The 25986-nt window shown below is 41.9% G+C and overlaps 1 protein-coding gene across 6 annotated transcripts in view; it reads right to left on the bottom strand.

Moving 5' to 3' along the window:
- Window positions 1-25986, bottom strand: part of OPCML (opioid binding protein/cell adhesion molecule like) — a 1016949-nt gene that overhangs the window by 179653 nt on the left and 811310 nt on the right. The gene's annotated exons all lie outside the window — the stretch shown is intronic.

Raw genomic sequence — 25986 nt, 5'->3', positions numbered from 1 at the left:
GTGACTTCTCACTTCAAGGTTTCAAGGCTCAGCCTCAGCTCACTCCAGATGGCCCATCAGAAGATGCATGGAGGAGATGTGTGAACAGCAGTGACCTGAGGTGCTTGCTCCTGGGCCAGACCCCAAATCCCAAGGCACAGAACAGAGGAAAAGAAACTGGAGAAAAATGAGCCCCTTTCTTGCAGGGAAAAACGGCACAGGGTGAGCTTCTGCCTGGGCTCGTGTGACTTGGTGCATGCCCAGGCCTCCAGAAGAGCCACACATGTCCTGGCCGGTGGCTATGATCCCAGAGAAAAACAGAAGATATTGTAAACCTGCTTCTCAAAAATACAGCATATTAGGTAAACCTTTCTCAGTTACACACAGGATGCAAACCCTCCGACAAAGGGAGGAGCTCATTGTTCAAATCTAAATCAGAGCATCTTCCTTCCACCTTGGATCAAGCCCAGCAAACTCAACGATGGCTACATTTACAGGGTGTAGCAAGTACTGCATCAACTCAAAACATGCAAGAAACAAGACACAACTGCTCATTGATTCTGTACACTTGAGCCTTCCCTCAGAGCGTGAGCTCTCCTGAGAACTTTCTCAGTAGAACTGTTGAAACTGTCCCTAAAGGCCCTAAAGAAAGTCAAATAAATAGATATTGGAACCATGGGTGTTTCTCCTACTTCCTTGTATGACAAACCTTGGTGATACCTGCAAATGTTGAAAGATAAAGATAAACAGCCTTTCAGGGGGTTGGAGAGGAAGCAGAGGATAACATCTTGCTCTGAATTTGGAGAATAGACATGATTTTCACTTCCAAAAGATGGAAGTAGTTACTGGTAATCAGAGCTGAATGGCTGGACAAGGAAAGATTCTGGGATACCAGATGATGTTTTGGAGACGTTCCTGGTGGTATGTGGTGTGTGGGGAGGCTTGCATGGAATATGAAAACCAGGAGTCTCCAGAGGTTTCTTCTGCGGATGCACTGATGTCTTTGTTGAGTTCTCAGTAACTTATGTTTAGAAGGCAAGCATGTTACCAAATGCATGTTTCCCATCTGGCATTCGAACCAGCAGTCCACAAAGGGGACTGAAAAGAATTGAGGTTGTATTCCATTGACTGTGACAAAGTCAGGGCCATTAAGAAGGCTATGCTTAAAAAATAAAAAAATTAAAAAAAAATTAAAAAAAAAAAAAAGAAGGCTACGCTTAGTTGCTCAGTCATGTCTGACTCTTTGTGGCCCCATGGGCTGTAGTCCACCAGGCTTCTCTGTCCATGGGGATTTTCCAGGCAAGAATACTGGAGTGGATTGCCATGCCCTTCTCCAGGGAAAGAAGGCTGAGCACTGAAGAACTGATGATTTTGAATTGTGGTTTTGAAGAAGACTCTTGAGAGTCCCTCGGACTGCAAGATCAAACCAGTCAATCCTGATTGACTGGTTTGATCTTGCAGTCCAAGGACGGATGTTGAAGCTGAAACTCCAATACTTTGGCCATCTGATGTGAAGAACTGACTCATTGGAAAAGACCCTGAGGCTGGGAAAGACTGAAGGCAGGAGGAAAAGGGGGTGACAGAGGATGAGATGGTTGAATGGCATCACCAACTCAACGGACATGAGTTTGAGCAAACTCAAATAGTGAAGATAGTGAAGGACAGGGAAGCTTAGAGTACTGCCATCCATGCAATCCAAAGAGTCACACGACTTAGCGATCAAACAACAACAGAATTAAAAAAAAAAGGCATTGAAGCCTCCGAAATATGACCTCAAGCAACATCTGCGTTCCTCACCACCCCTGCCCTCTTCAGAGACCCTCTGTTCATGTAGCTGAGGTGACCTGCTTGTGCTTCACCATCCCTGCTTTTCTACCTGCCTGACTTGCACTCTCATTTTCTCCCTGCTGAACACCTACCTTCTCCCCAAGTCCTCCTATCAAACTTCTCTGCAACACAAACTCTGCTTTCTGGATGAAACTCTTGTCATCGTCAAGGTCCTACTGCTTCTGAGTTAAAACAATTCTGAGTGACTCCTAACCACACCCCTAATTTAGTATCTTTAAAAACTGAGGGACTTCCCTGGTGGTCCAGTGGTTAACACTCCACGCTTCCACTGCAGGGGGTGTGGGTTAGATCCCCGGTCAAGGAGCTACTATAAGAAGATCCTACATGCTGCATGGTGCAACCAAAATTAAACAAACAAACAAACAAAACTGAAGTCCAGAGAAACTGGAGTTTTTCAAGGTGACCCACGCAGCTAGTAGCAGTGGCAGTTTCCTCCTTGGTCCTCTAGTGATGCCTTTTTACTTCATGCCTGTTTGCATTATAATCTTCACAAGCTGTGTTTTCTCACCACAAGTTATGTGCTCTTTTGGGACAAGATCTACACCATGAAGTACTGAATTCTTGAGAAACTTAGAGGAAAGTCTTTACACATATGAGCAGGAATCTAAATATTTAATCGAGATGAATAGAGAAGGGAAGTCAACGCAGAGAATAGAGAGCTGCAGTCCATGGAGTCACAAAGAGTTGGCTATGACTTAGTGGCTGAACAATAACAGCAACAACGGAGAGGGAAAAAAAGATCTTTCCGTCAACTTCAACCTAGAATTAAAGGTGAAAGCTCCACAGTGGCATGGATAAGACAGGCATTCTACTCAACATGATTTGATTCAAGGTCTTCAAAGCTAGAGGTGAGGTCTTAGGGAAGTTAGGCATATGGAAACTATTTGTCCATTTTCATAAGCTGGAAAGTCCAATTATGCATTAAGATTTATATTTTTATCTCGAACTGTTTTAAATCTGATGACTTTAACAAGCATATCCTAACTTTCACCACTGTACTGAGTGTTTGACAGCTTTTATTGCCAAGGGGCTGATTAACTGGAGTGTTCAATTCAAATTAAATATGACACATTTATTGCTCATGTGAATAATGTCCATATATTTTATTCAAATAACTGCTAGACTCTGCAAAGAATTAAAAATGGAAAAAAGAAAAAAACAGACTTTGAGCTTCAAGGAGCTTACTATTTTTTCTTTCTTTTTTTTTTTACTGTGTTTATGGTATGGGACAAAATAGATGAGATAGGTCAAAAATTACATTTTAAAAATAGTTATTTTTGTTGGGTTATAGTTGCTTTAGAATATTGTATTAGTTCCTGCTGTATAACGAATTGAATCAGCTATACAGATACATATATCCCCTCCCTCTTACACCTCCCTCCCATCCCCCCATCCCATCCCTCTAGGTCAACATGGAGCACTGAACTGAACTCCCTGGGCTATATAGCAGCTTCCCACAAGCTATCTATATTACACATGGTTGTGTATATATGTCAATTCCAGTCTCTCAATTTATCCTACCTTCCCCATCCTCTGCTGTATCCACACATCCATTCTCTACATCTTCATCCCTATTCCTGCCCTGCAAATAGGTTCATCTGTATTATCTTCCTAGATTCCACACACATGCATTCGTATAAAAGAACTGCTGGCCTCCGCCGAAGTTCTAGGAAGCTGATGTCTGTGGGCTCTGAGAATCACTGTGGCGAAGGGGAAAGGATCACAAGGAATATGTGCATGTGCGCTGGGATTTGTGTAAGTCCTTTCTCTGCCCTCTTATTAGTGATGGGATCGTGGGAAACTTGCTTCATCTCTCAGTCCTGGTTTGTTCATCTGTGAAATAGGACTAATGATGGTATTGTCCTTGAGGAATTGACATGAGGATTAGATGAGGTAATGCATGCAAAGGGTTTAGCAAATTCATTGTAAAAACTCAACACACATAAGCTGTTATTAGTTCTAGGACTTGATCCTACAGAGAAAATGAACTTTAAGCAGAAGCTATGTTACAGGAATGAGAAGAAGACGAACAGCTACAATTTAATAAGAAGTAGATTGGTGACAGCAAATGCCACAGTGGTAAGCGCTATAAAAGCACAGAGATGTGAGGACAGAAAGGGAAAGAATACAGACTGCACCAAAGGAGCAGGAAGGTCACACCTAGCTGATTAGAAATAGAGATCACTTGGCAAATTTTTTCTGGGACATCAACCAACCCAGAATAATTCCACTTATGCTTCATAAAAATGCTTTGTGTTATTCATCAGGTCTCTAGCTGCATCCCTGGAGACACGACTTGCAACATGTTTTAAGACTGGACATGAACGATTCTAACTGAGAAAAATACCAAGAGCCGCAAAAGGAAACTCACCCAATCATTATCCAGTTGACTGGATCCTTACACATACAGATCGGCTAAACGGATGCACAAAGTGATGAGACAATTCATGGTTTCCGCTACCAAAATAGACCTGTTACTGGACATAAAGTCACAGAACATAACTTTACTCTTCATGGCCAGAATCTTCATGATGATTCCTACTATACATACTAAATGTAGCAATCTGAACACAGAAGGTACAACATCTATCATTAATATGATATACCAAATAACCATTTGATTAATCTGTATTCCTACAGTATAAAAGAGTGGCTTGTAACCTACCTGCTCATTGTATTAATATTTCCCTCACATTACAAAAATCTGCATATCCTCACAGGCAAGTGGATAACTATATAACAATCTCCCTTGCTAAACTGTAACTTGGACATTTTTTTTCCAATTTCTGTATTTCTAAGCATTTAGTCCATGCTAGGCCAGTGGGAGATACTCTATAAATGTTTGTTGAGTGACTGAGCATCCTCTACCCCATATCACACTCTGTATTATACATATATATATTCTGCTTCTTAAGAGAAGTGGCCCTGAGATTTCCCTGCCGGTCCAGTGGTTAAGACTTTGCCTTCCAATGCAGGGGATGTGGGTTCAATCCCTGGTCGGGGAGCCAAGATCCTACATGCCTTGCGACCAAAAAGCAAAACATAAGACAGAAACAATTTTGTAGCAAACTGAATAAAGACTTCAAAAATGGTCCACATCAAAAAGAAAAAAAATCTTAAAGAAAAGTGGTTCTGGTTTACATCTAACTTTATATCACTCCACTTAGTGCCCCTTATAGAAAATGTGGAAATTCATGCTTCAAAACATGCTTCACTTTAGGGTCCTAGATTATCAACATTCAAGACCTGGGCCCTTCTCCGGCGTGATGTTCAATGAGGGGGGTGGGAAAAGAGACTTCCCAGTCTCCAAAACCAGGTTACAGACTCCTGAAGTGGGCTCCCCTGAGCCAGAGGCAACGACGGCAGGATATGTCAGAGCATGCCAGTCAGACCAGACCAACTTACGGACCAGATCCTTGGCTCTAAACACAGGCATCTTGTCCATCACTGTGGATCTAGGTGCAGGCAGTACCTGGCTTGCATACTGCTGGTGCCTAACATTCACCTGGAACATCAGAGGCACTCAATAAACGCTTTTGGAAATAGAAGGAAACAAGAGGAAAGATGGCAGGTGGAACTTAAATGCCATAAACAAAGATCTGAGCAAAGACCCAAATCTAAGCTGTCAGTTTAGAAGTAATAACGGAAAAATACCACAATTTAGCAGTGGGAAGATTTCGGACTCAGATCTACTTAACAAGGGCAACTGAGGCTATAGGATCTCTCTGAAACTAAGATTCAAGGGCAGTGTCTGTAGCGGCTAGACTGAGGTTCACCAGTCCTGAACACCCTCAGCAAGGCTGGCTTAAAAGAGAGGCTGGCACACCATTCCAGATATTTATTTATTTAAGGTTAAAACTGGGCATAAAATACGGAGGTGGACTGTTCCCCAAACTGAGGCTTAAGAAGGACGTGTGTGCTAGGATTAGTTGGGCCATAAAGAAGGCTGAGAGCCTTTTGAACAGATGCTTTTGAACTGAGGTACTGGAGAAGACTCTTGAGAGTCCCTTGGACTGCAAGGAGATCAAACCAGTCCATCCTAAAGGAGATCAACTCTGAGTATTCATTGGAAGAACTGATGCTAAAGCTGAAGCTCCAATACTTTGGCCACGTGATGCGAACAACCAACACATTGGAAAAGACCTTGATGCTGGGAAAGATTGAAGGCAAAAGGAGAAGGGGGCGACAGAGGATGAGATGGTTGGACAGCATCATTGACTCAATGGACATAAGTTTGAGCAAAATGGGAGACAGTGAAGGACAGGGAAGCCTGGTGTGCTGCAATCCATGGTGTCGCAAAGAGTCAGACATGACTGAGAGACTGTACAAAAACAAGTCTGCTAGGATCAGGAAAAAGCAGAACTAAGAAGGAAGCAGGTACATCATTAAAAGGGCTATTTTGAATATCTCTTATATGGCAAGGTTTACTTAGAGTCACAAGAAGAAATCAGCTTTCAAATCCAGTTAAAAAATCTGATTCTTTTTCTAGGTTTAACAACTACAGAGATAAAAAAATATAAGACTATATAGCATGAGCCTGACTCAGTCATCTGTCTGGGTGCTGGAGTGCCTGTTGGTTGGTGGTGTGTGAAGCTAGGGTTCGACATAAAGGATATCCAAACAGTCTTGTGAAGAAGGCAGCTCATAACCCAGCTACATTTTTCTTCTAAAGTATTAGAACCTTTGAAAATTGGTTCCTTTCTCTCTCTCCCCCCCCACCTTTTTTTTTTAAGATTGCAAAATTGGATCTTTTTTTAGTTCCTTTCAGGAGAAGGGAGAAATATTTATGAAGCTTATTAGTGAGCAGACAGCACTTTACCTGATAAATATAAACTATCCCCGAGCCTCCCAGGGACTCCTTTACCATCTCCCAGAGGAACAGAGTGGGGTTTTTACACATTAAAATAAATCTTTAGTGCTTTATCACCACGGATCCTGAAGGGGTTGAATGTGGTGTCAAGAAAATTATTCAGAGATTTTTCTTCTGTACTTGCAGTTCTGTAACCTTAATTCAGTGTATCTTCACACCTACTATTTCTTTCCTGAGAAAAGCCAGAATAAATGCGAGTCACAAAGCATTATATGGAAAGCTTATTTGCTTGGACATATGATCGCAGTGAGGCCATGGATCCACTTCTCTTCGCCAGAATAGTGTCTAAAGAGAAGCTCCAACTGCCTGTATTTCTGTGGTGGTGCGGCTGGACTGGTTACGTGAAGCAACATGTTCTGGATGGTGGAGGCCCTTCCCTCTACCTAAAAACCAGAATAATGTGGCAAATATATGCAAGGTGGTCTGCTTACCTTGAATCACCCAGATAATTGCTTTACTTCTGCATTTCACGTCCCTAACACAGATTCTATTCAGGGAAGAGTTTTGGAGAGGCTCGTTTAACTCTGGATTTTAAAGGCAATAGCAATTTTCCTAAGCATCGTTCATCTGCAGACAATTTAGAACAATTTTATTAAAAATAATAATAAAAGCACTTACATCGACTCTAAAAATATGAAGGTAGCAAACAGGTAACTGGGAGCGCAAACACACATTTGCATATACTATCAGGCATTGATGGGAGAATGTGCCCAATGGTGAATATGCCCAATTGTGAGTGTGAAGGCAGGTTTCATTTGCACTTTATTGCTGCCAACAATGGATACGTGTATCCTGGGGGGTCTGTTTTCCACATGCAGCTTTGTAAATGTGCCATTGCAGCTTTGTAAACGTACCATTTCGGCTTTCTTTTCCTTAAATGTGAATATGGTCTGGAAGCAGCTAGCAACGGCTCTGTTTCTGTTTGGGGAGATCTAAGTGATGACTTGGCATCCTAGTTGTCTGGTAACCTTTTCTTTGGCTTCAAAGGCAGATGGGTAGGGGAAGAATGGGGAAAAAATGTTAGGAATCTCAAGAAAGTACTGCTTGTTGACAGCAAAGATGATCTTACTTGATAAAATCAATGTGGATGCCAGCACAATCTGAGATCTTTCTTAAGGTTGATTTTATCAAGATAACAGATTAAATGTGTCTGACATCTAGATTTTGGTCAATGTATTGTTTTGGTCTCTGTAGGCAAGACCCTACATTATGAAGTCCTGCTTTTATTCTTTTAAATAAAACTCCATTTTAGAAAGAAAAAAAAAATCATGACAAAATTTACTGAAAGAAAAAGTGACTCACTTTTCTTTCCAAATAAAGTACTTCATATGAACCATCAATCATTCCTGAGCCTCATCAGCATTTGACTGAAATTTTCGTGTTTTTCCCCCCTCCTCAAGAACAAGGGATGTGAGAGTGGAAATAAATTAAGTATTCTTAGGATTTTGAAAATCTACAGTACTTTTTATTTTGCAATGACAGAAGCAGTTTTATTACATTTGTAAAATAAGTAGACCCCATGATTTTAGATGGAGTATCTGGGTTTTCTGTATTTACAGATGTTTAGAAAAAGAAGGGCTTCTAAACAATTATTGACCAACTATCCCACACCCAAATACTGGTCTGAAAGAAAGTTCCATACTGCATTACTTGTGGGGATTGTTTCTTTCTCACAGTTAAAAATGATATTGGATAAATACAACTGTATGGAACTTAAAAACCACTGTGATCTCCAGCGCAGGTTCATCTTTGAATATGAGCATTTCTGCAGAAGATTTTATATACAAGTAAGAGAGTATTAAAAAAAAAAAAACAAGTAAGAGAGTATTATATTCTTAACTTGCACATAAACCTGAGTTAGAATTTTGTGTTCTGACCCTGAGTGTATGATCTCAGTCCCCACTAAGAAGTAGGCTGATAGTAGAAAGAAATGATTTAATTCTCTGGAACCTGGTTTGCAGGTCTTTGGAAATCAGAAACTAGAACTAAGTAATCATCAAGGTCCAGATTCATATTCCATCAGCCTGTTCCAAGTATGATCCCACTCTTGCAGCAAGCAAGTGCGCATAGGCCCAAGAATGACAGCAACATTTAAGTTTGGATCGTCATTTATTTTAGAAATGTAATGAGAACTCAAAAACATATTAAGTCATCAGGAGCTCTGCGTGTCCTCCGTGCAGTGATTTTCAGGTTTACTGACATTCTTTGCATGTTGTTTACATGTAATTGAGGTTGGCACTGTTGATTACCCACTCGACAGCTGTTTCCACTACTACCACCTTAACAAACTTCTTCCTGTATGACAGAGACCACCTTCCTCTCAAGGGGCTCAAACATCAGAAACTCATTTTCTGAGCCTCTCTTGCAGTGAATAGGACATGACAGTTCATCAAATCTTAATTTTAATTAGAATCTGAGGGTGAGTTTAAGGGAGTATACCTGGAGAAACATCACCTCCTTAATGAAAAGGGACATAAGAGAAGACTCTCCTGCCTTTTTCCTTCTCCTAAATATTGCTGTGTCCCTAAGTTTGTCTGAAAATCCTTCCCCCGCTTTTTAATTCTGATGGTTCAAACCTGAAGACCAAACCCACATGTTGAGAAAGGACAGAAAGAATCTGGATCTAGAGATGCCATTGTAGTCCTGATTTCCACCCATCCTCTGACTTCTCCCATGAGATGATACACCTCTTTATTGTTCACATCCCTTGAACTGATGTTGGGGAGGAGATGCTTCTTTGAGATTACAGATGTCCCTTTTATCTGAGAGACATTCTTGGCTTTCCTTGGAGGTGCCAAAATCTCTCACCACCATAATCTCATGAGTGATTTGGAAAAGATCAGGTAGGACACATCAGTCCTTCCCTTTCTTTTGGGAGCAGCCCTCTGCACAGTGGTCCTGTGCTGTGCAAGGGGAGAGGCCAGGCCTAGCCTGGGGGGCTGGAGTTTCCCAGCATTCCCTGCGAATGGGGATAGGGACCAGTCCAGTGCTAACATAGTATCCACAGTCAATTTTTTTTTTTAATCAGAAATGAAGATGCTATTACTAAACCACCACCACATTTTTTATCTCTGTTTTCTTCTTATCTGACTTACATTTTTCTGGACTTGGGCAGGGCAAAGAGATGTTACTAATATCCCTCCTCAAACACCAAGAGTTGACATTTTGTTATTTATAGCAGAAAGTGATTTACATTGTTTGTACAGGTTTTCTGATTACATCTTTAAAACTGGGATAATGCCATATCTTAAGTTTCCCTGTCATTGAGCTCAGGGCTCACAGTAATTCTGGTTGCTGATGAACTGACTTAATTGTTATGAAGACCCTGTAAATAAATTCCCCCCATCTTAGACTCCTTTCAGGATGATGAGAACATCATTCGTTAGGTATCTGATAGATGTATGAAGAAGGCTGAACAGTTATGCTTCTCTATATCTTCTGGTGGTGACACCCCTCCCAGCCCATCGGAACAGCTGGAAGGCGTCCAGGGTTGGAGAACATCTTGGCTGAAGGAAAGACTTACACAGGAGGATGGGGATGGAGGATTTGCATAGTTTGGCTAAGTGACAGCTGAGAGGCGGTTATGACACTAGATATATGTTTCCCATACTAAGAAGAATGATTACCCAAGCCTGCTGAAGGGAGGCAAACAGAAAAAGAGAGACAGAAAAAAAGATACAGTCAGGCTGAATATCATGGAATCTTTCAGGAAGAGACTTCTCTGAGGCTACACTGTCTTGTCCTGGAGATAGAATGACACATTGAAAATAATACAGCCATGGAGGGAGACAGACCTCTGTTTAAGTACCAGCTTTATTACTGAAAAGATATCTGACCTTACAAAGATGACTTTGCCTTTCTGAATATCAATGTTCTCGTCTTTAACATGGACATGGTTTTACCTGATCTCCTTAGGTTGCAGGGTTGTGAAGGTCTAATGAGTTAATGAATGCAAAGGCAAGTTTTAAATCATAAAGAAGTACATAAATGTCATGGACTGCTTCGATGGCAGTTGTACAAATTTACGATCTCAGCTCAAGGCCTTCCTCACCCTCTTCCCAAGCCCACCAGCAAAACAGCTGGAGTGGGACTCAAGAGTTCCCATCAGGGGGCTATGGGATATTGCCCCATTGCTCCATAGCATGCCAGGATCCTCCTCTATTGTTACAGCGGAACCAGATTCCCTGTCCTGAGGATGTTTACAGGAAGGACTCATTCTGGGTGGATATCATTTTAACAGCCTGGCCCAGATGAGCATGACTATCCCATGTTCATTTCCAGAGATGAGCTCTGTCACAAAACTGTAAACCTAAAAAACATATTATGCCCTCCTATATACAGATCTATAGCATCCAAGATATGTCCTGAGTGTTAACAGAAAAACAACAACAATGGTATTGATTTGACCTGTGCTCTTAACAAGTATTCTGTGATAGATTTCCCCATGTTATAATGTAGACACTGGGTTTTATGCTTTTAAATGTATTTATTTCCCTTCTTAGTCTACTGACATGTTAATACTTCTGCCATAGGGTAATTTTTTTAACAAAGTCAAAGATAAATATTTTTTTTTCCTTTTCAAGCTAGTTTTTAGGTTTCTTGTCTTGGGTTAGAAAATATGCACCCTAAAACTAAATATATATATATATATATATATATATATAAATGTATATATATATATATAGAGAGAGAGTGTCTAGGAATACATATGTGTAAATTTTCCTTAGAGGTTATTTTGTTATTTTAGCATTTAAGTATTTAATCCATTTTTAAATTAATTTGGATTACTTTATTCAGATAAAATTTACATATCATAGATCTTAAGTCCATAATTTCATGCATTTTAAAAAAAATTATATTCTTAGGTACTGCTGCTGCTGCTGCTAAGTTGCTTCAGTCAAGTCCGACTCTGTGCAACCCCATAGAGGGCAGCCCACCAGGCTCCCCAGTCCCTGGGATTCTCCAGGCAAGAACACTGGAGTGGGTTGCCATTACCTTCTCCAGTGCCTGAAAGTGAAAAGTGAAAGTGAATTCGCTCAGTTGTGTCCAACTCTTAGCGACCCCATGGACTGCAGCCTACCAGGCTCCTCCATCCATGGGATTTTCCAAGCAAGAGTACTGGAGTGGGGTGCCATTGCCTTCTCTGATTCTTAGGTAACAACCATTTAAAATAAGTATTGAGCATTTCCTCATAAAGTTCCCTCATAACCTTTTTTCATTAGCAGTAAGTATTTTTATTTCTATCACCATAGACTAGTTTTATCCATTTGAATGACATCTATATGGCCTCAAAGAATATAAGCTTACTGTGTCTGACTTCTTTAACTTAATCTAATGCTTCTGAAATTTTTCTCAGTGATATATATACTGATAGTTCATTCTTCTTAAATTTTTTTGCTAAGTAGTATCTCATTGTATGAACACATCATAATTTGTTCATCTATTCTCCAGTTAATGTATATTAGGCTTCACTTGTAGCTCAGTCGGTAAAGAATCTTCCTGCAAGGCAGGAGATTGGGTTCAATTCCTGGGTCGGGAAGATCCCCTGGAGAAGGAAATGGCAACCCACTCTAGTATTCTTGTCTGGAGAGTCCCAGGGAACAGATGGGCCTGGCAGGCTACAGTCCATGGGGTCACAAGAGTCAGACATGACTTAGCGACTAAACCACTAATGTATATTTCCAGTTTGTTGTTATAATGAATAAGGCTGTTATAAAAATTTTCACATCCACCTGCAATGTGGGAGACCTGGGTCCGATCCCTGGTTTGGGAAGATCCCCTGGAGATGGGAATGGCAACCCACTCCAGTATTCTGGCCTGGAAAATTCCATGGACAGAGAGGCCTGGCGGGCTACAGTCTATGGGGTCACAAAAAGTCAGACATGACTGAGTGACTTTCACTTCACTGCATTTCACTTCAAACATTTTTATACAAGTCTCTTTGTGGACCTTTGCTTTCATTTTTCTTGGGTAAATACCAAGGAGTAGAATTTCTGGGTATTGAAAGAGATGCATCCTAAACTTTATAATAAACTACCAAATGCTTTAAAAAACATTCTACTTTTTATACTCCCACAGCAATGCATGAGCATGACGTATTCTACATTTTCATCAACACTTGGCGTTGCCAGTCTCTTCATTTTCTGCCAGCCTACTAAGGTGTCTAGTGGTATATTCTCTGAAGTAGGAGAACACACTCACACACATATATACATGCATACACACACGCATCCTTTCTATTTATCCTTGTAACAACACACTCTCTCAAATTACAACTGTTATTTACAAACACAATGACTACACATAAGCCGTGATTTCTTTACTAATCAGAATAACACACTTTCTACTGACACAAATAACAATGCGATGAACATCTTTTTACATTGACATTTGGGTTTTAATCATTTCTTTAGTCAAAATTCACAGGTGTATAATCACTATCTTAGGAAAAAGATTGTTTCAGTGGTCTTGGGTAAACAGCAAATTGCTTTCGAAATTAATTTATACCCCACTGATAACCTATGACAGTGACTTTTCCACCATAACTTTCCCACAACGATTTTAAAGTCAATATAAAGATTGAAAAACAGCACTTTGATGTGTAATATCTTCCTTAGTGAATTAGCTTATTTTTGCATATAAGCATGTGTTAAAAAATGTCATATCCTCTTTCAAAATACCTATTTTACTTTTTTTTTTTTAATTTATGAGTGTCTTTTATTTTCCTTAAATCAATTATCATTGCCTATTTAGAGAATAATGATATTAATCCTGTGCTTAGCATATTTGCAGTCAGTAATTTTTTCCAGTTTTCTTAACTGTTTGATTTTGTCTTAAATGGAACAACTTTCTGCAGAGTAGAGATGACAAGATGACATAAACTGAAGAATGTGATGAACCCAATGCTGCACCTGGTGCCAATTAAAAAAAGCAAAATAGAGCAAAAAAAATTTTTTTTGGTGTTTCTGACATTTTAAAAGGATTTTGTTGGTGTAATAATAATTTAAAAAAAAAGAGTAGCTATGTAGTAGCATTGTGTTACTAATTTTTAAATTATCTTCAGAGTAATGCCTAATTTTTACATACAGTAAAACATCACTAATGCAGATTAAACTATACTAGAGATGAAATATAAGCTAGCTGATCCTATTTCAGGGCATGCTTGTACACAGGCTTAGGAGGAAGTTTATTATACTTGCAGATCTCCATAAATAGGGGGCAGAGCACAGCAAGGAAGCCACATGGAGGAGGACCAGAGTCACTCAGAAGGCAGAGGAGTGTGGATAAGGCAACGCGGGGCAGGCAAGGTTTGGGACTGGCCAGGTTGAATAATTTCTGTAGGGTCTGGAGTGTAGGTACCATCCTGGTTGGCTGGTACCTGGCCCTGTGGTGATTAGGGCAGGCAGAGAGTGGCCCTACACAGGAAATCCTATACCTATTGAGCAGATACTCTATACCTGAAGCATGAACATTTAAGATCAGGAATCCTGAGTACAACAACCCTCCACCCCCAACACCCCTGATGTAAAGACCACTGGAGTAATTTGGTTTGAATTATTCTTCTTTTTCCCCCTTAGAGGACACTTAACATTTTACCTACAGATTGAGTGAAAAGTGAAAGTGAAAGTTGCTCAGTCGTGTCCAACTCTTGGCAACCCCATGGACTATACAGTCCATGGAATTCTCCAGGCCAGAATACTGGAGTGGGTAGCCTTTCCCTTCTCCAGGGGATCTTCCCAACCCAGGGATCAAACCCAGGTCTCCCACATTGCAGGTGGATTCTTTACCAGCTGAGCCACAGGGAAGCCACTTGTGTAAAACCAGTCAATTCATTTGTGATGGTGGATTTATTTATCTCTCACATTGCTGACATAATAATTCTTTCAATAGATATACAGCTTTTTTGGGTCATTTATGTATCTTATATTTCCTGTTGCTAAGTTCTTTAAGCAACTCAATAACCATTTCTCTGTAGTCTGACACCAAAATATTCTCCTAATTGCAAAAGATATATAATGGATCTGCTTAGTTTTCTTTCTAGATTTATGCTTCACTCTCTATTTATAGCCTTTCAAAGTTGGCAGGTGTGATGTTTCATCAGTTGAATATATCATAAAATGAGTTGTTTTTAAAAGAGTGACTATATATACATATATAGAATGTTTCCTTTAAAATGTTCTGTATGTCAGATATTTTCAGAAAAAAAAATGTAAAAAAGTACATAATCCAGAACCCAGGCAGCTTGATCAGTTTTATATATATATATATATATATATTATATATATATACACACACACACACACACACACACACACACACACATATATATAATGAAAGTGAAAGTGTTAGTCACTCAGTCTTGTCTGACTCTTTATGGCCCCATGGACTGTAGCCTGCTAGGCTCCTCTGTCCATGGAATTTTCTAGGCAAGAATACTGGAATGGGTTGCCATTTCCTTCTCTAGGGGATCTTCCCACCCCAGGGAATGAACCCGGGTCTCCCACATTGCAGGTAGGTTCTTTACCATCTGAGCTAGCAGGGAAGCCTGCATGTCTCATATCACTGAGCACTGAACCAGCTATTTGAATTCTAGACACACTGCTACTTCTTCTGGTAGATTCGTTTATTTAGGCCATGTCAAGATGCCCTTAGTAGATCATTATTTCCAAGAGGAAAACCTATTAATACAGATAAGCTGATTTTTCATTTTTTACCAGACCTTTCACATATCTTTTGTTATACTTTATCTGCATTCACGATAAAGTACGTATTTTTTAAAATCAAAATCTAGTGACATTAATCATATTTCTCTCCCAGCAGAAAATCCTTCTGTGGTTTCCAAATTCCTTATCTGTGTATTGGATTCCCCATAGCATCTGACTTTTGCCTTTTTGTCTGGCTTTATCGCTCCCCATATGTTCCTGCCATGCAAAGCTCCTTAGCATTTCTCAAATAGGCCAGGCTCTTCCACAAGTCCAAGCCTGCCATGTCTGTTCTCCCCTGTCAGTTGGAATCCTTTTCATTCACCCTTCCAGAATCTTAGTGTCAACCTTTCTCTAAAATGTTCCCAGCTGTCCCTGTAAGGGGATGACTATTTCCTTTTCTAGGCTCTATTGCACCCAGTTCACACATATATTAAGATGCCTGAGATACACTGTCTCTCGACATCTTTATTTAATTTGTACCAAAGACTATAAGGTCCTTAAAGAAAGGAACTGCGTAGAACCTGGTGCCTCCCTCTCAGGAGGAGCTCAGTGAAGAAAACAAATGGAGGCAGGTAAGGAAACACCTAAATAAAATACAATACAGTAAGTGCTATAAGAGAACTGTACCCGATTTGCAGGGAAAAGACAGCTTACAGCTTCAGTGGCCCTGTCTGGGGGCATTTCAAATGGCCATGAAGGTATATATAAGGATGGCAAGTTAGGACTTGTGACAGATGCCTGCAGGCAAGGCAATGGTCCCGTTTAGTGTTCATGCCACACACACCTGTTCGTGCTCCCCAATGCCAGGCACCGTGCTAGGTGCTGGGCTTACAGAGATGAAAGGCCCAGTGTCTGACTCCAAAATCAGACCAGACACAATGCTAAGCAGATGAGGACACGTGTGGTTCTAGCACAGTGGTGTATGCATGGGATATGGCAGCTTTCAGAAAGGTCACCTAACTTACCTTCCAATTTTAGAAAAGCTTTCCTTTCTGAACAGAGGATACCTGATCTGCATCCCGAATGCATGAGCAGGGGTGCTACTACAAGAGGCACAAGTTCCTGCCTTGGCTCTGAGATGTGAAGATCATGGTGGGTACTTAGAAGCGGGACAGGAGCCTGGCTGATTTTAGGGCTGGAGTAAGAGGACACATTGGAGCCAACAGAAGTCATCAAACCCTGCTCAGAACCCAGAGGACTTTCTATTAATAAAACATACACCTTTTCACATGCCCACTGCATGCAAAAGCCTACAAGCTCACACCCACTCCGTGTAAAAGCCTACAAGAGCTCTCCCATGTGACATCAATGTTTGCACAACTTAACACAATACTGCAAGGTCACCATGACGTCTTGTGAAGCAGAGACTGAAAAAGGTGAGGCAGGAGGAAAAGCAGAGAAATTGGGGGAATCTTGGTAAGAATTAATCACTTGTCTTGAGGCACTGATTTCAAATATTTTCTTTAATTTCTTTTAAATTTTACCTAAATTTAAATTTAGGTAATTTAAAATACTAGAAATATGAATTTAAGCACATTGGTGATTGTTTGTATTTGGAGGGATAAGAGAGAAGGGAGGAGTCTGAAATATGGTTCCTTGATTTCAGTAGGGGTTATGATTATCAGATAAATTATCCACTAAATCTGAATTTAAATATCAGATCGTGTTTGTCACATGATACAAACTTTCAGTTATGACAAATAAGTACTGGGGTCTAATGGACTGCATGGTGATTACAGTTAACAATTCTGTATTGTAATAAAAATATATTGTACACTCAAAATTTGCTAGAAGAGTAGATCTTAAGTATTCTCACCACACAAAAAGAATAGTAACCATGTGAGGGTGTGTTATGTACATCAAATCATCACACGAAACTCCTTGAATATATACAATTTTTATTTGTCAATTCTACCTCAATAAAGAGGGAAAAAATAAAGGACAAAAACAAAATCATTGAGTAGATATACTAAAAAATGATCTGTTACTTTTCTGAAATTAAAATTTAACTGATGTTCTATTGTGGCTGCTCAACCCTGCAGCTCTCCTAGGTGATAACATAGGCCTGAAAGAGAAAGAAGAGGGGGAGAAGGCAGTCACAGTGCTAAGGGGGTTCTACTGGGCTGTTGAAAAGGAGCTGATCGACACCCAGGGGTCTATGTCTGGCAGACAACCCCTGAGAAGTTCAAGAGAAACACACAGACTCTGGCGCTATGACTTAAAGTAGAAGCAGTGAGATCAATCTGAGGCTGGGCAGACTGCATGAAGGTGGGCCCTGGACAAGATCTCCAAGCAAGGTTACACTGAGGCAAGGCATCCTTTAGACAGAACCAGAATGTTACAGCCGACAGGTAGATAGGTGTGAGCAGAGAATGGCCTTGGGGGGTGGGGGCAGGGGCCACGTGGCAGGAAAACACTCATCTTGCAAACAGTAGGGGTCTTTGGGCACACAAACCAAAACACGAACCTCTGGACTGATTGGGCTTCCCTGGAGGCTCAGATGGTAAAGAATCTCCTTGCAATGCCTACAATGTAGGAGACCTGGGTTTGATCCAGAAGATCACAGGGTTTGCAGACTGACAGGAAACCACAGCTTTGGGGTGATAAGTGTCCTAGAGGCAGACAAAGAAAGTGGGAGAAGGCAAGAGTCTCCAGCATCCAAATGTAAGCCCTGGCTAATTATGGTCTCATTACAATAAAATTAGCCTTGAGGATATGAAGTTCCCATCAGGCACTGAGGTCATGACACTTTCCATGAAGGCTAAATAAGGACAAAAATCTCTCCTCTCCTTGGGAAGACAGAGCTGTGATGAAAATCAGGGAGTAGGACTCCAAACCCCTCCCTCCCCAATGACTATTCCACCCCATTCATTTCTATGCCCCAGATAACCAACTTGCCAAAGAAACTCAGGGCAGCTGCTCACTTGAGCCTGCCTGCTCTCCTCTTCAGTGGGTCCTGTGGCTTAAACAAATCTTCACTATGCTTTCTTGACCTCCCTGTCTTGCCTATGAATTCTATCTGTGATAAGATAAAAGCCTACCCTCCAGTATCAGGAAGGAGTGAGTAGGGGCATGCAGAGACCATAGGGAGTGAGTGACCTTATAGAAATAAGAGGGTTTCTATCAGGAGAGAGTGGCAAACAGCTTCAAAACCTATTGAGGGGTGAAGTGTGAGAAGAAACACGGCAGCTACTTGGGTGTTAGTAACTTGACAGGAGTGGTTCCCACAAAGTGGGGCAGAAACCAATCACACGTGCTGTTTCTACCTCCTCTGGTCTCCTAAACACGTGAACTACTTGCTGAATTCATTTGCCTGTAGCTGCCTTCATGTAAATCATAAGGTTATTATTTCCATGAGAGGGTAGTTTTCTTAATTGATAGGTTCAGCCTTGCAAATAAATTATGAACAACAGTTGGAACAGTAAATTGCAAATATTTATTGAGCGCCTGCTATAATCTAGCCAAAATGCTAAGTGCTACAGTTCGGTTAAAACAATGCCGAAGTAACTCCTAGCTTTACTGAGTTTGGGGTCTGTTAACGGTTTAAGTACCAATATACGTTAAATTGAAAAGAGCAATCTGTCCAACACAACTAACGGTCATCAAATACCAACTTTTTAGTGTGTGCATAAACTCTGAAATTTATTTTGTTTCTGGCAAGGAACACTTGGGATGGATCAGAGAAAGCGAAAAGGAATCTTTTCTTTCTTAAGCAAAAGACTAATTATGAAAAAGTGATTTGTTTTTCCTGTCACATCTTCAAATTCTAACCAGCCCCAGCCATCCAGATTGACCTTGTATGAGGAAAGCTGGACCCAGGCATATGTGAGCAGCAGCAGCCCTGGGCTATGCCTGCCCACACACCCGTTTTCAGGGTATATCAAGTGATGTATGGTACCCGGCCCTTCCAGATTTTCTCGTTAAAACAGTGTATATAATAAAATGAAAATAACGATGTTACACCTACTGTGTAACCACCTGTCAGTAAATTTATGAACAATTAGAAAATGAAAGTACTTTCCAGGGAGCAATTTGTAGAAGCAATAAAATGCTCACTTTTCAGAAATATAATAGGACAACAACTTTTCTCTTTTTTTCCCCCAAAACAGCTTTTGCAGTAATTAATCAGTTCTGTTTTGCTGTTGTTTTTAATGTCTCGGTTCTTCCAAATACACCAGGCAGGCACAACTGTGGGTAATGAAGGAGCTATTTAATGTTTCCAGCTGATGGGGAACTTGGAGCTCAGCTCTCTTACGTTCCACTGGCAGCCACGCCTCTCCATAAACCAGGGCGTATGCATGCTGTCTCCAGGGTTTTACCACTCAGACACAGATGCCAGCATCTTCCTTGTGGTGCAAACATTCGGTCCAACACAACCCTACATGATGAACGCGCTTTTTCCCTTTGAGTTGATTTGTAAGTGATCCGAGGTCTCCATGCAATGTCCTCCAGCAACAAATCTGGTCATAATAACTCCTGAAATGTCTACAGTGCTTTGTGTTGGATGAAGTCTTTCTTCCAGATCAGTCCATTCAAAGGATTTCCAGAAAGAGCATCAACCTTCACTTACAGCAGGGGAAGATGAGGCTCAAAGAGAGAAAATGAGTCGCCCGAGCCTTCGCAGGACGAGACATCATGCCCACGTTTCTGACTCCACTCGTCCTCGCTCCATGGTAGGAAGAGACGATTCAATCAGGTTCAGGCTTTCAGCCTTGATCAACAGAAGACAGGACACTGCAGACCCCGAACTAAAATGTGGTACCTTGGACAGAGAGGGAGAACGCTCTTCCCGGGACCCCAGGGCTCATCCCAGGCCACAGAATCCCAGAAGCACTCCGATCATCTCCATGGATATCCTGGACTGGACCTGCCAGGACCATCCTGGCTGCAGATGAGCAGGGGACGGTTGGGGCCCTTGACCCTCTGCCCTTGAAAACTCCCATTCTGCAGCCTTGTTTCTCTTCAGAGCCAACTGGCTAGTCCCTTTCCTTCTGCCGTTTCACCCCTTCCTTTTCATCTCCTTCATTTTTATTTTTCATCTCAAGTGCTTCTTTTCTCATGCTTTCCCTTCCTCAGAGGCTTGTTACAGGTCACATGTTTCTCTCTCCTCCCTTTATGTTTGGCCCTTTTGTATGAGGCTCTCTTTCTTTCCTGTCTTTGTGTGTCTGCCTCCTCTTTCTAGGCTGCCTTCCCCTCTATTCATTGCAATTTCCCCCGAGATCCTTCTCCTGTCACTCCAGGGACGTGAATTTTGATATTTTCTGCTGGACTAAAGCTTTGTCATCCTTCTGTATTTTCTTTGTGAGTCAGTTTTTTCCTCTTATCATTTTTCTTGGTGCAAAAAAGAAAATATCTCTTAGCAGTTTATCTGATCCATCTGGTGGCTTGTGTTTTGACCTAAATGTTTGCTCTCCCTCTGATAATTCATTATTTTAATTGTAGCTGTGAGGGCTCTAGGGCTGGAAGAAGACAATGGGTCGTCCTTTTTCCAGTCACTGAAAACCCTTTCTTGTAGTATCTACAGATTCCATGGAGGACAAACTCATTCCATGTCTCCTAAACAAAAGATTTTAATGGACAAATCCCCAAACTGTGGGTTTTGATGCTCTGTATCTGTATGTTTTCATAGCAGCTGAGATTTGCTTCATAAAATCTCAGGAAGGGAGCGGTTCGGTGTGTGTGTTTAATTAAGGTGTAACATAGATACAACAGAGAGATTTGAAATGCCTAGCCAAGGTGAACCTGTATATCTGTATTCATCCATATAGCCACCATATAGATTAAGACATGAAACACGGTCTCATTCCAGAAGTTTCCATCATCCCCTTTCCTAGGGGACCAGGGCTTCTTTGGCGGCTCAGATGGTAAAGAATCTACCTGCAATGCAGGAGACCCAGCTTTGATCCCTGGGTCAGGAAGATCCCAGGGAAAAGAGTATAGCTAACCACTCCAGTATTTTTGCCTGGAAAATTCCATAGACAGAGGAGTCTGGTGGGCTAAAGTCCATAGGGTTGCAAAGAGTCAGACATTACTGAGCGACCAACACTTTTACCTCTCCAAAAAAAGTGCCACGATTATGACACTCTTGAATTCCATAATAATGGAATTCTATAATAGGTACTATTTTGTGCAAGGCTTCCTTTGCCTAACACAGTATCTGTGACATTCCCCTGTGTTTTGGAAGGTCTTAGGAGTTTGTCTTTTTCTTTATTACTACGTAGTTTTTCATTGTATTTATTCCATAATCTATCCATTCTCTTGGTCAACACCGTGGTTTCCAGTTTGGGGATATTAAAATAAAGCTACTGTGAACACTCTTATCGTGTCTTTTACTGTACACATACACAAATCTCAACTGGGAAAATACCCAGATGTTATTTGGGGGCCACATTTAAACGTGGCAGAAATCACTAAGTGCTTTTCTAATATGGTTGATCCAACTCACAGCCGCAGTATTTGTTTCAGCTGATACCCATCCAGTGTTGCCAATCTGCTTCAACTGTCCCCTTCTGGCCGGGGTGAGAGGGGGTTAAGATTGAAAAGGTAACTACACCAAATACTCTAGTCTTTCAGAAATTGTGCCTACCGAGCACCTTCAACCGCCCCTCACATTCTCTTGGCCTCCTTGACTAGAACACCTTCAGCTGCTAGCCTCTGCTCCCCTGGGTACCAGCATGGGTACCCTTGCATCTCTGCCACCTGCATCTGATAAGCTGAGCCCGCAAGGTCTCTGGGTCCTCAGCCACTTCTGACCTCAGGTGAAACGCGGTCTAGGACATGGGATCTGCCTCCCTGGCCGTGGCTGCAGGGGGCATATGATGCAATCCTGAAGTCTGAGGAGCTCACTCCCTGCAGGGTAAACTTGCACGAAGGAAGGCAGGGATGGAGGGAGGCAGGGGTCGAGTTGGGATCCCTCTCCATCCTACCTGATGATGGGCAGTTTCCAGGCACAGGCTCTCCGAGCTGGTCTGAAGACTCCAGCACCACCGAGCGGAAACACTGCCAAGTCGCCGGCTCTGCCTCTGAACTGCTCATCACTGATCACAGTTCATCAATTATCTTTACCCAACATTGACCAGCCACCCCCTCCTATGCTTTCCATCCCTCTCTTCTTCATTCCTTTGCCTTCACTTTCTCTGCCCTGGGGTTTGCCGCAAGATAAAACATCAGCATTTATTATCTGCCCCCAGATCTGTTGCTAGGTTAAAACATTTGTCAAGACTTTAAATGAGTTTGGTTGATATTCTCAACCCATCCAATTTCTAGAGGACTGAAGTGTGAGGGTATTAACGGGGAAACTGGGACCAAGAGTAGGACAAAATACCAAACAAAGCCAAAGGTGAACCAACAACACTTAGCTGAGAGTATGGATGAGTAAGCCCCAGTCTCCTATCTGGTTTTGGTCCATCTGTCCCATGGCTCTGAGATGTAGTTTCACATCTTCTTAGAGTTCTCAGGATGTAGTACACATGTCAAAGATACTAAGTTTAGGGAGATTTAATATTAAATGTTTGTTGATGCTGTTGTCTAGTTGCTACGCTGTGTCTGATTCTTTGTGACCCCATTAACTGTGGCCCACCAGGCTCCTCTGCCAACGGGATTCTCCAGGCAAGAATACTGGGGTGGGTTGCCATTTCCTCCTCCAAGGTATCTTCCTGACCCAGGGATCAAACCCATGTCTCCTGCATTGCCAGGAGGATTCTTTACCACCAAGCCACCAAGAAAGATGATGTCAAATACAGTATCATAAAATTCATTGCCCAGTACTTATTACTCAACAATATTGCTTTTTGTCCCCTTTCCAGCAAAGAAGGGTGTACTCTAGAATTCAGAAATATCCTTCTTTTTCAATATTATCCTGATTATCATGCCATTATCACTAACATTTAAAAAGAAGTGAACATCCTAAAAAAGATTTAATAGGAAATGAATTAAGAATAAGATAATAAACTAATTAGGCTGTCTCATTCGGGGTGTGGGGGGTGTGGTGGGAATGTCTTCCTCTTTGTTATAGGCTGATTTTGCCAATGTTTCATGCTCGTTTCTTCCGAGCCACCTATTGAGTAACTCTGGTTTCAACTCGTCCTGGTGCCAGCAGCATTCATCTGTTCATTCATCATTTATTCATCAAGTGCCTATTAGATGCTGGGCACTGCACTTGGTATCAGAAATGAAACTGTGAACATAAATAGCACAGTCTCCACCCTAATGGAACTTAAGGCTCAGTGGGAAGATATATATTTATTATAAAATTAAAAGAAAAATGTATGTAATGATGCAAGAAGTGTTCTAAAAATAGAAAGGAGAGGCTATGGAAGGGACAGGCTTGGCATGGTCGGGAGGGTGAGAGAAGATAAAGGGAGTGACAGATGATGGAGTAATGGAAAACACTGGGAGATAGAACAGCAGAAGCAAAGGCCCCAGGAAGGAGGGAATGTGGAAACACCCAGGACAGAGTAAAGAACACTGTGAGTGTCTGGAAATCAGAATCTGATGGGAATGTGTTCATCATTGATCAAGGTGGTGCCTGATCAGTGTTGGATACAGATCAAAGATGAACAGGTTCAGAGGCGGAGCTGGTGACACGGCAGGTGTTTTTGCTCAGTGGTCCAGGAAGTTTACAGGTCAGCTCCAGAGGGAGGCAGCTAAGGAACTGAGCTCTCAGGAAATGTGGGCCACCTCAGGGATGTTTGTAATCTTGCTGCAAACAGTGGACAGTCAGGTAAGTCTATAGCATGCACGTGCAAGGGTGTTGATGACTAGACTCTCTTAGGAGATCATTCTGACTGCAAGGGCAATGGCGCATGAAGCAGGGCAGAAGTGGAGGGGATCCAGGGTCCGGTGGGGAGGAAGGGATGAAGAGCTATTGCTTAGTGGGTCCAGAATTAGGGATGATTAAAATGTTGTAGAGGCTGATAGTGGTGATGGTTGCATGACACTGTGAGTGGGCTTAATGCCTCTGAATTACAGACTTTAAAATGGTTAAAATATTACATTTTTTCTTATATCTAATACTCTTAAAAAGTTGAAGGGCAATGTGGATATAAACCTTACTAGGATTTTGTTAGCAATTCAAGTGAGTGACAATGGTGTGTTGTCCTAGATTATTGGCTAGTACAAGTGGAAGGAGGTAGCTAGATCCAAGACTTACTTGTGGTGACTGGTGAATGGATTTGGTACCACAGAGATGGGCTAGCTACTCAACAACTATACTTCTCTTCTTGGACACACAGCTGGACCGTGTTTCCAGCCAGGGGAACGGAAACGAGCAGAAGTGCTGTGCATACTTCCATGAAGCCCAGACCATACAACAAACACACAAACAAATGCAAACCCTTCCTCTAACAAATCCTTATCTTTTTATGATCATCTTTACCCCCCTCTCCAGGCCGCCTGCTGGATATCTGTGGCCAGAGGTGACCCTGTCACCATGTTCTTAAGGGGGCAGAGTCTCAGCCAAGTGTTAGCCTTGAAGGATGCCCTGGTGCCTGCAACTGCCCTCCCTCTGCTCCCAGGTGACTGGAATTTCTGAATAAAGCAGTGCCATTTTATTGTGTTAAGCCACTCAGCTCCTGAGCTCTGAAAAGCTGGTAACCTCAGTTGGTATCTGCAATGGAATTAATTTTGCGCTCCCCCCTCCCCCTTCATGTGTTGAATCCTAGCTCCTACCTCCATTTGACTGTTTGGAGTTGGGGCCTTTAAGGACATAGTTAAGGTTAAATGAGGTCAGCTGTATGGGCCCCTGACCTGAGAGGACTGGTGTCCTTATAAGAAGAGGAAGGGACACGAGAGCATGCTCTGCACATAAACACACACACAGGGGCCACGTGAGGACACAGCTGGAAGGCCATTTGCTGCAGCCAGAAAGAGAGCTCACGCCCCAGAAACCAGCCCTGCTGGCACCTTGGGCTCAGACTTGCAGCCTCCAGCCCGTGTGACAGTGAGTGCCGATCATTTAACCCTCCACCTGAGCTATTTTGTGCAGCAGCTCCAGGAGACTAAGGCTGTCCTGTTCACTACAGGGACCGAGGACAGAGGCATCTAGAAGGATGCTCATGGCTCTGGTTCAGGGAACTAGACGAACAGTGATGCCAAACCCCAAGAGCCATGACGCAGGTGCAGGACGGACGTGAGTTCAATTCTGGACATGTTGACTTGGAGCTGCCCCCCACGACAGCCCAGAGAACACGTCATGTCAGTCTGCCGGCAAAGCGACAAAGCACAGCCGGCCAAACCGAAGTACGCTTTCCCGGCTGCTCAGTGTAAACAGCTGTCTCTAGTTGGTTCATGAGGGTATCTTCTGTCTCCCCTCAAGAATGAAACCTTCCCTGAATATGTCTTCTCCTTTTCATAGTTCCTAACACATCATAGATATAACTGACATTCAACAAATGACGAAGTAGTTTAACTGATTTTTTAAGAAGCCATTGTTGTTTGCTATCCAGGAGATAAGACCCACCTGGAGTATCTTAGAATGTTTAGGGTAAGATGGACCAGTAGGTCAACCATTCACCTGCTGCACCATTCCCCAGAGTGTTCCTTTAATTAATGAAAAGGAAAACTCTATAATTTAAGAGTGACTCT

This window comes from Cervus canadensis, chromosome 29, assembly GCF_019320065.1.
Source record: "Cervus canadensis isolate Bull #8, Minnesota chromosome 29, ASM1932006v1, whole genome shotgun sequence".
Classification (NCBI taxonomy): Eukaryota; Metazoa; Chordata; class Mammalia; order Artiodactyla; family Cervidae; genus Cervus; species Cervus canadensis.
The sequence above is the reverse complement of the archived record's forward strand: the minus strand, read 5'-3'. Positions and strand labels throughout refer to the sequence as shown.